General features: G+C 48.9%; 1 pseudogene; it reads right to left on the reverse strand.

Annotated features, from left to right (window-relative positions):
* Window positions 1-1,540: 1,540 nt before the first annotated feature.
* Window positions 1,541-10,611, reverse strand: LOC111824328 (annotated as a pseudogene).
* Between the last annotated feature and the right edge of the window lie 387 nt (window positions 10,612-10,998).

Genomic DNA, 10,998 nt, shown 5'->3' on the forward strand with positions numbered 1-10,998 from the left:
AGTCCCTCTCTTATGAGGGCCATGGATTCTTTAACAACTCCCGAATGGTCAACATAAAAGCAACACTCCTCCCCTAGGGCTGCACATAGGTCTCCTTGCTGCATGAATAGTAAGTCCAATCCTCTTCTGTTCTGGAGTACTACCTCAGATAAGGAAGTAAGGGATTCTTGCAGATGGGTAATGGATTTTTCAATTATTTCTATATCTAGGTCAATGGCTGCTCTTAGGGTTCCATAGTTCTTGTCTTGTATGACCAGCAAAGATATCCCGGTTCCTGCCCCTGCTAGTCCCATCCCTAAGAGCACGGCCAGAGTTAGGGCTGTAACAGGTTCTCTCCTACTTTGGGGGTTAGCAGAACCTAACCTGCTAAGTATTTCCTCCCCCGAATGGTACACTAGCTTGGGGATTAGCTGGACAAGTATGCAAAAGCCTTCTTTTGGGGAGTTGAGGATTTGGGAGTGGACGCAGGGAGCAAGGCCGCTGGAACAGGCCCACCACGCATTTTCGGGGGGAGAGTAGGTAAGCTGTCCCACGAGGAGCTGATAGGGTGTTATTACAAAGATGTAATTGCCCAGGGGGCACTCGGCCTATGCAAGTACCTTGCCCTATTATTGCCTGGAGGGTTATTCTTGCAGTGGCCTGTTGCCATCTGCAGGAGCTAGAATTGGAGGCCATGGTATAATTGCCCCTAATAGCAATACCTTTGTAATATGGTGGCCGGACATCTAGACAGAGCCAACAGGACTCGGTCAGGTCGGGTTGGGAAGTGTTCAAAACATGATATGCTTCTATTAACATGCTCCATAGAGGTTCTGCGTCAGATGTTGAGGTGCAGATCGGGGCAGGGAAGGCAGAGGGCTGTGAGGCTGGGGGCCGGGTACTCCTGGGCGGGACGCCCGTGTAGGGACAGGTCGGGGGGCCAGTACTTGGTTTGGCCCTACCCCCGCTGTGGGCTGCCAGGCTACCTGTACCCGGATGGTGAACAGCATCCCCTGGTCTCGGGCCCCCATCCGTACCTTGTCATATATTCTGATCCCCCAGATTTTGCCAGTGTCCCATCCTGTCGCTTTCTTCCCCTGTTCCATGAAGGATATCCGTACAGGTTTGCAGTGGTCCTCCCCATAACCCGGACAAGGCGGCGCCTCCATCCTAGTCACGGTTATCAGATCACCGGTTTTTGGGGGAGTCCACCAGATGTGCCCGGTGGAGACACACGACCTGGAGGCGCAGAAATAGTCCTCCGCTCCTCCGCATGGGTCCTGGGTGCGACCCCGTGGAGTCTGTGAGTGCCTGGGGCAAACATATAAATGGAATAATCTGAGGTCCTTGGGCCCCATGTACAGAGGCTGGCCATGACTATTGTTGGGAAAAAGGGTAAGGAGGTCTATGTAGAGGTCCGGGTACCAAGTGTCTTTAGGGTGCAACTGGGAAGTCTGATTAAGCACAGGCCCCAAACTGGTGTCTATGATTTGCCAAGTAAGGTTATGGGGGGCATGGGGACTCCCAGCAGCATGAGTGGCCGCAAGCAAGGTTACCAGTATCAGGCAGGTCGAATACGCCGTAGCTTGAGCTTGAGAGGGTTGTGCTGATTGTAATTGAGGCTCCATTGTGTGATGAGGTCCTCCCGGACTGCAGAGGGATCAGCTGGGCAGGCGTGGGTGTGATGGACCCAGGTCGCGACGCCGTCTACTTTGAGAGCGATGGGTGTAGTCAGCACTACAACGTAGGGACCCTTCCAACGCGGCTCGAGGGTCTCCTGGCAGTGCCTTTTGACAAAAACCCAGTCTCCCGGTCTGTACTGATGAGGCGTCAGGGTCAGGCCAGCCTCGTAGATGGCATGAAGGCCCGGCCAAATGTCCTCGTGCACCCTCTGGAGCTCTCTTAAGAGAAAAGATATTTCTTGATTTTCAAACTCAGTGAGAAGCTCAGCCTTAAGGTTAGGAACGATAGGGGGTGGCCTGCCAAACACGATCTCATAGGGAGTAAAGCCCATGGTGTAAGGGGAGTTCCCTACCCAGTAAAGGGCATATGGTAGGAGAGCCACCCAGTCCCCGCAAGTCTCCATGGTTAATTTGGTAAGGGTCTCTTTTAGGGTTCTATTCATCCTTTCTACCTGCCCTGAACTTTGGGGTCTATAGGCACAATGCAATTTCCAATCTGCTCCTATAGCCTTGGCTACTGCCTGTGTTACCTGTGAAATAAAAGCTGTCCCGTTGTCTGATCCTATCATAGCAAGAAATCCATACCTGGGTAGGATGTCTTCTAGCAGTTTCTTGGCTACCATCTGAGCTGTTTCATGCTTGGTTGGGTATGCCTCTGCCCATCCAGAAAAGGTGTCTATAAATACTAAAAATATTTATAACCATACTTCCCTGGCTTGACTTCGGTGAAGTTGATCTCTCATTGAGCTCCCGGCTTGGTTCCTCTGAGCCTGGTCCTTTTTTCACTTGACCGGGCCCTCGCGTTCGTGAGTTGGCAGTCTTACAGGCGGATACAATTTGATCTATTTTGGAGTTTTGCTGGTGAATTTTGATTCCGGCATGCTGGATTAAGTCCTATAATTTCCGGGCCCCCAGCGTTCTAACACTGGGACTCCGAGCCGGTCTGGCAGTATGAGCTCCTTGTCCGGTGTATACCACCATCCCTTTATCTCCTGGGCCAGGTGGAGTTTCCTGATCCGCTGCAACTCCTCCTGGGAGTATCTGGGCTGGGCTGGTAAAACTGGGTCCCCCGGGTCCGGTAGTTGTAGGGCCATAGTGGGGACCGAAGTAAGGGCCACTGCCTTGGCTGTCTGGTCAGCCTTTTGGTTACCTCTTGCTACCGGGTCATCAGTCTTCCGGTGCCCTTGGCAGTGGATAATGGCTAACTTGGCAGGAAGCCATAAGGCTGTAAGCAGGTTGAGTATCTCCTGCTTATTCTTTATAGTCCGTCCCTCTGCCGTCAGTAACCCCCTCTCCTGATAGATTGCCCCATGAACATGAGCTGTGGCAAATGCATAACAGCTATCTGTGTAGATGTTGAGCCGTTTTCCAGCTCCCAGCATCAGCGCCTTAGTGAGGGCGATGAGCTCTGCTCGCTGGGCTGACGTTCTGGAGGGTAGAGCTTCTGCCCATACGGTGTCCATTTCAGTGACCACCGCTGCACCCACATACCTGTGCCCGTCCCATATAAAGCTGCTCCCATCCATGAACCAAGTGGCCTTGGCATCTGGGAGAGGCCGGTCGGTCAAGTCCTTCCGGAATCCATGTACTTGCTCTAGGATTCCTGCACAGTCATGTAGTGGGGCATCTAGGTCAGGGTTGGGCAGCAAAGTAGCAGGGTTAAGGGCCACACTGGGGAGGAACCGCACTCTAGGCGGGTTGAGCAGAAGGCTCTGATAATGGGTCATATGTGCGTTGCTCATCCATCTATCAGGAGGCTGTTTCAGGACTCCCTCAATGGCATGTGGGGTTGTGATCCAGATTTCCTGCCCCAGGGTCAGTTTGTCGGTGTCCTTGACTAAAAGCGCTGTTGCCGCAATAATTCTTAGGCACGGAGGCCAGCCGGCAGCTACTGGATCTAGCTTCTTAGACAAGTAAGCTACTGGGTGGCTCCAGGGGCCCAAGGCTTGAATCAAAACCCCTTTTGCTATTCCTTTGTGTTCGTCTACAAAGAGGTGAAAGGGCTTTGTAACGTCTGGCATCTAGGAGGGCTTTCTTTAACTGATTAAAGGCAGCCTCTTCTTTCTCAGCCCATTCAAATGCCCTCCCCTCTTTGGTAGCTTCATATAGGGGCCTGGCGATCTCAGCAAAACCCGGTATCCAGAGGCGGCAGTAGCCTGCCGATCCTAGGAATTCCCTTACTTCCCTTCAGGAGGTGGGAGTAGGGATCTCCAGGACAGTTTCTTTTCTGGCATCTGATAACTGCCTCTGTCCGCCCTCTAGGATGTACCCCAGGTAACTTACCCTCTCTCTGCATATCTGAGCCTTCTTCGCAGATGCCCGGTACCCTAAGGCCCCCAAGGTAGCCAGCAGATCCTGGGTCCCCCACTCACAGTCCTCGGCCGTGTCGGCAGCAATCAGGATGTCATCTATGTACTGGAGGAGGGTGAGGCCGGGGTGCTCCCTCCTGTACTCACCCAGGTCCTCGTGTAGCGCCTCGTCAAAGATGGTGGGCGAATTTTTGAACCCCTGAGGCAACCGTGTCCAGGTTAATTGTCCACTGTAGCCCTCCTCCAGGTTGTGCCATTCGAAGGCAAATAAGGGTTGGCTTTGGGGCGCCAGCGGCAGACTGAAGAAGGCATCCTTTAAATATAATACGGTATACCAGACTCTAGAGCAGGGGTGGGCAAACTTTTTGACTCGAGGGCCACAATGGGTTCTTAAACTGGACCGGAGGGCCGGAACAAAAGCATGGATGGAGTGTTTGTGTGAACTAATATAAATTCAAAGTAAACATCATTACATAAAAGGGTACGGTCTTTTTTTTTATTTCAATAGTTTTATTCATTTCAAACATTTTAACAAGAAGAATGTAAACACTAATTATTATAATTTGACACTTCAAAAAATGGAGGAATCATAGCACAATAACATACCTTATATTGAAGATGGCAAAGGCAAAATAAAATTGCCTAACAAAGGAAAGGTACAAAAGCCTTTCAAATTAAACTTAAATATAATAAAATAATTTAAAACTAAAACAAATAGAAAAGAACAAAATGTGTAAACAGTAAATTAAACATTTTCTTTAGTGCAACTTCCCAATTATGCCCGGGACGTAGATGTAGATGGCAATGTAGACTGGGTTGAAAGGTTTTTGGTCTTTAAAACATCAACTTCAGTGGGAACAGTGTTGTTGGTCTCCTTTTTCAGCTAATGCATCAAAGTCTGGAGTTAGTTTTGTTGTGGCTATTCTCAGGATAGATCTGAGGTGTTCGTCAGTTAAGCTGGATCTGTGAGGGGCTTTGTTGATGTTCATGACGCTAAATGTCTGCTCACAAACATAGGGTGACCCAAACAGCACCAGTACCTTCTGTGCCATCCTCCGGATGCTTGGAAAAGTGGCTTCATTAAGTGAAGCATAAAAGTCTCTTAGTTCAAGAGAGCTGAATTTCTCCTTTAGGACAAAGTCAGACTGAAGATCGATGAGTTCCAGTTGCACCTCTTCTGGTGCTGTTTCAGGGTTTTGTGACAAAGGACAGGCCACTAGTTGAAGTGACTGGTCAATTTTTTCAACATCAGAAAACCGACGGCAGAATTCTGCATGCAGGTCATCCAGTGATTTGCTGTATTTCTTCACGTTTTGGATGGTCTCCTTCTGTGTGGCTAGTGTGGCAAAATGAGTGAAGACTTTGTCTGAAATTTGTCTGGAAAAGAAAATCAGCTTCGATTTAAAGGCTTTCACATTAGTGTACATGTCATGTACATACTAATCTTTTCCCTGTAGCTTCACATTTAGCTCATTCAAATGTGAAAATATATCTACAGCAAATGCAAAGTCACACAGCCAATTCTTGTCACTCAGCTCAGTAAATTCGTCAGACTTCCCCTTTAATTTCAAAAATGCACCAATCTCTTCTTTGAGCTCCCACACTCGTTGGAAAACTTTGCCCAAACTCAACCAGCGTACACGAGAGTGGTAAAGTAAGTCGTGGTGATCCGAATCAGTTTCCTCCAGAAACTTAATAAACTGACGGTGCTGAAGTCCCTTTGCTCAAATGAAATTAACAAGCTTTACGACTGGATTAACAACATGATTAAGTTGTAATATAGACTTGCACAATGATTCCTGGTGAATAATACAGTGAAGAAAAATAACATCTTGGTTAAGGTTCTCCTCTTTCACTTTATCCTGAATTCTTTTTAGCAGTCCAACATTTTTTCCAGTTAAATTTGGAGATCCATCTGTCGTGACATTAGCAAGTTTACTCCATGGTAGCTTCATTTTCTCTATGACAGTAGACACCCGGTCATACAAGTCCTCTCCCCATGTTTTTCCTTTCAGTGGCTCCATGGCTAAAAACTCCTCTGTAATTTCAAAATTGTCACTAATCCCTCGGATTAAAATTAAGAGCTGAGCAGTGTCCTTTACGTTATTACTTTCATCCAATGCTAGTGAATAAAACTTAAAGAACTCTGCCTTACTATTTAACTTGCTGGCCAAGTCTTCATCAATCAGTTCCACTCGATGAGTCACTGTCCTGCGCGATAAGCTGAGTTTTTCAAACTTGCCTTTGCTCGCTAGACACAAGAGACCTGCTGTCTCTATCATACATTCTTTCAAAAACTCACCTTCAGAGAGAGGTTTGCTAGCTTTTGCTAATTTGAATGATAACATAAAACTTGCTTTGGTAGTTGTCTCTTGAATTGCAGTTTGTCTGTGAAAGACATTTTGCTGAGCCTGTAATTTAGCCATCAACCTCTGTGCAGTAGCCTCCCATTCTTGAGGTGACTGCTTGCTAGCATAGTTGCCATGCTTTGTGGCAAAGTGACGGCTGAGATTGTATTCTTTGAAGACTGCAAGTGTTTCCTGGCATATCAGACATACCGGCATTGATCGGACTTCGGTGAAAAAATATTTTGTTGTCCACTCCCTCTTAAACACTCGGCATTCACTGTCCACTTTCCTTTTCTTTGGTCCACTCATGTTTAATATTGGGCTAAAACCAACAGTACCGTTCTCTTATTAATTTCTTTACTAAAATAAGACAGTAAAGTATAAAAACAAGTGATTAAATTTGCTCTACTATAACATTTTAGGTCTTCTAAAAATATATATATAACAAAATCATCTGGAAAAAGTTCAGACATGGGACAGAGGCACACCCTGACCATAGAGAACAACCCCTTTCCTCCATAGGAAACCTGTGTATCTTTCACACAGGCCCTTTGTTTATGGTAACACACATAGCTGCACATTGCTGTGTCTTCCAGACACACTTGTATGGGAGGTGCTAGGGCAGTGCAAAACATGGGTAACCAGTAGTTACCACTAGCACTTCCGTTACTGGCAAAAAACAGCCGCAGTACACATAGTGTGAAAGAGCCCATTATCAATGTCAGATTGCATCCACTGGACTCTATAAAAACAACCAAGTGACACTTTTAAATGCCCATTGCAACAGTTTTTCTTATTAAAAGCTGGAAATGACAGAATATTTATATATATACCCCTACTGTGACAGCCTGGCAGAGCATTACAAAGGAGAAAACCCAGCATCTGGTGATGTCCATAAGTACAAGACTTCAGGCTGTCATTACCAGGAAAGGGTTTCATCCAAGTATTATATATGAACATTTGATTTTCAGTTTTTCATTTGTCCAATTACTTCTGAAACCCTGAAATTAAGTGATTTTGTAATAAAATCTTTAGTTCATCACATTTCTATACAATCTTTTTGTTCAACCCACTGAAATTCGTTCACACTAGCCGTGCTGCCGTTGCAGTGTGGTGCAGTACTGCAATGCAGCGCAGCTAGGGTTAATGCAGGGTACACAGGTTTCCATCATGTTTGCGTTGATGCTAATGTGCAGTGGTGCATGTTAACACAAATGCCCTGTAGCACGCATTTTTACAGGCCCAAGGGGGAGAAGCAAACGCAGCGCAAAATGCATTTGTTTTGCCGCTAACACATGCAGTAAGTGGCCAAGGTAGCGTTACTGATACCGCATCCGTATCAGCAAAAAAATGCAGCTGCAGCATGGCTAGTGTGACATGTCCTCTGTGTGTCTTTTTCCCTGCTGCGCGTCCGCAGTGGGAAAAAAAATCTGCAGTGGATACAAGCCCTAAAAGCTGAAAGTCTTTGTTGTTTTATTAACAAGTCATTGTGATGTACAGAATGTGGGAACAGGAAAAAATTGTGTTTGAGTAGAGCTCTTAATCTTACCTCAGAAAGGCTCTGATACTGTGCTCTCCAGGGGTGTGTCTCCCTACATCACCACGATAACGTGTCTACGCATTCCCAGGGTGATGTCGGGAGACGCGTCTGCGGGCATTACAAGGAGCCTCTGGAATATTGAGAGGTTGTTCCTTCTACTGAATGGGCGGATATAAATCCGCCCACTCAGAAGAAGGAGCTGTGGCCGTGTTTCCCGATGTTGCCATGTTAACACTGCTGCTGGTGAAGGTGCAGAGGGAAGAGCAAGAGAACCCTCCGCTCTTTCGGCTCCGCAGGCCGGATAGAACAGCTGAACGGGCCGGATCTGGCCTGTGGGCCGTAGTTGGCCCAGGGCTGCTCTAGAGGGTGCCAAGGAGCTCAAGAGAGTATATGGGTTGGGAACAGTTGGGTGTATGTCCATGACTCTTTTGTTAACTTCCTGGAGGTCCTATACTGGTCGGTAGTCATTCGTGTGAGGCTTCCTGACTGGCAGGAGGGGGGTATTCCAGGCAGATTGGCAGGGAACTAGTACCCCTGGGCTTCGCAGTCTCTGAATGTGAGGCTGGATTCCCTTCCGGGCCTCCTGAGACATAGGGTACTGCTTGATCCTTACTGGGCCTTCTCCTGGTTTTAGCTCTACTAGGATTGGGGTCCTGTGAGCAGCCAGTCCTACCACCCCCCACCCGTCTCTGCCCAAGCTGTGGGGAATTCTTGTAGCCATCTGTCCATGTTGTTCTCTATTGGGGGCGCCTTCTGGTGGAGGCAGTACTCATTCTCCAGTCTCAGAGTCAGGACCTGGATGGGGTGGCCTTTGCCATCAGTGACCTGAGGCCCCCCTTGACTGAAAATTATCTGAGCTCCAACCTTGGTCAGTAAGTCCCGTCCTAATAGTGGGTAGGGGCATTCCGGTATCATTATAAAGGAGTGGGACACCCGTCCCATCCCTAGATATACCATTCTTCGGGTAGTCCATGAGTACTGGCTCATACCAGTTGCCTCTTGTACCCAGGACTTCTTGTTTGCTAGCTTCCCCTGAGGTGTGTGGAGGACCGAATGTTGCACTCTGGTGTAGACAAGGAAGTCAACAGGGGTCCCCTCCACTCTAAGAGTTACCCTGGGCTCGGGGAGGGGGTCCGAACCCCGACTCCCCTAATCACTCAGTTCATCCAGCTCTAAGACTTTCACTCGATCAGTCTTGCTTCCCTTCCCGCCGGCCTTCTTTGGACATTCTCGGGCCCATTGTCCTATCTCCTTGCAGTAAGCACACTGATCCTTCTGCAGCCTCCACCTCCCTTCCCTGGCAGTCTCCTTACCTCTTTTCCAGTCACTCGCAGCTGTCAGAGGCAGCGGTCCCATTCCTCGGGAGAGTCCGCGGTGGTAGCCAGCAGAATCCTGGCCAGGTCTTGGGTTTGCTTACTGCTGGCAGCCGCCATGGCATGAGCCTGTTTATCTTCAGGGGGCTCCCGGTTGTTGTACACCTTTTCAGCTGTTACCAGCAAGTCCTGCAAACTTTTCTCCCCTAGTCAATCTATCTTCTGCAGTCTTCCCCTAATGTCTGCAGCAGATTGGTTTACAAAGGCCATGATAACAGCTGCCTTGTTCTCGGGAGCCTCTGGGTCCTTGGGGGTATAGGTAAGGAACGCCTCCATGACCCGCTCTAGGAAGGCCGCTGGAGATTCATCCTTCTCCTGCTGTACATTTCCTACCTTAGCCAAATTAGTTGGCTTCCTAGCAGCCATCCAAAGAACCCCCATTAGAGTCTGGCAGTAGACCCGGAGCCTCTCCTTACCTTCTGCCGTGTTGAAATCCCATTCAGGCCTAGTTAGAGGAAAAGAGGTATCTATCTGAGCCTGGTTGGTGGTAGGATTCCCGTCCGCACCCGGGACTAGCTTTCGGGCCTCATTGAGGATCCTCTCCCTCTTCTCGGTGGTGAACAGGACCTGCAAAAGCTGCTGACAGTCGTCCCAGGTAGGCTGATGGGTGAAAAGAACAGAATCTAGTAAATCAATGAGCCCTGCCGGCTTCTCAGAGAACTTAGGATTCTGAGCTTTCCAATTATAGAGGTCGCTAGTGGAGAAAGGCCAGTAGTGATGGGGCTGATTTCCCCCCTCATCTGGGGGACCGGTGGCTCGCAGGGGTAGAGTCTTAATAGTGGAGTTGGCGACGGAGGCAGACTGCTCTCTCTGAGCCCTTTGTCAGGTATAGGGTGGGCTTCCCACTGGAACTCCTCCACCCTCCGCTCTCGGAGCAGCATCTGCTTTCCCAGATGGGGGGTGGCTGGGTCCCTCCGGCACTCTAGGGGACTGATACGGGGGAGGAAAAATTAGTTCTTCTTCGGTTCCCCCCTTCAAGACAGGGTAGAGGGGAGCTGATGGCTGGGTGACCTTCTTCTCCTCCTTCTTCTCCGTCCCCTGCAAAGCAAGAATAGGTCTCGGCTCTGGAGGGCATGGGGCCAGGAAGGGCTTAAGCCAAGAGGGTGGGTCCTCCACAAGGTCCTGCCGAGTAATAATGTAAGGGAGTTGATCAGGATGACCCTTCTTGGGCCGGGCGACGACGTCTCTGACCCGGTGGATGAAAGGGAGGTCAAAAGTTCCCTCTGGTGGCCATCTGACATTAAAAGTTGGCCACTCGCTGGAACAAAAAGTCTGCCACCGACCCTTCCAAACCTCCACACTGAGGTCGTTGGCTCTTCCCCTAATCTCTTTGAAATGATCAATCATAATACTTAAAGGAGTAGTCTGAGTCTGTCCCATAATGTCCATCCACTAAGTGCACAGAATAAAACAGAGAAACACAAACACAGACAAACAAAGGGCCCCAAAGAACACTCTTCCAATTCCGTGGAAGCAAAACCGAAAGCTAGACGACGGCCTCATGCCGACCAGCGGGAGTGACCCACCTCGTCTCAGATTTGTGAGGGGAATCCACGTCCCTCCAGAAAGGAGGATCGGAATGTCTTCCGAGTCCTCCTGCCCATCGTCCTCCAGTGCGTCCACTTAGACCGCGTCGGGCACAACCAGAATACCAGAGATGAGCTCACACAAGAGGGACAGAAACACACAAACTCACAGACACTTACTGTGGTCAGTCAGGCTCTAGGGTCGGGGTCCCTCGTGGGTCTTGGGGATCCTGGATGAGCC

Source organism: Myotis lucifugus, unplaced genomic scaffold (assembly GCF_000147115.1).
Source record: "Myotis lucifugus unplaced genomic scaffold, Myoluc2.0 scaffold_1187, whole genome shotgun sequence".
NCBI classification, from domain to species: Eukaryota; Metazoa; Chordata; class Mammalia; order Chiroptera; family Vespertilionidae; genus Myotis; species Myotis lucifugus.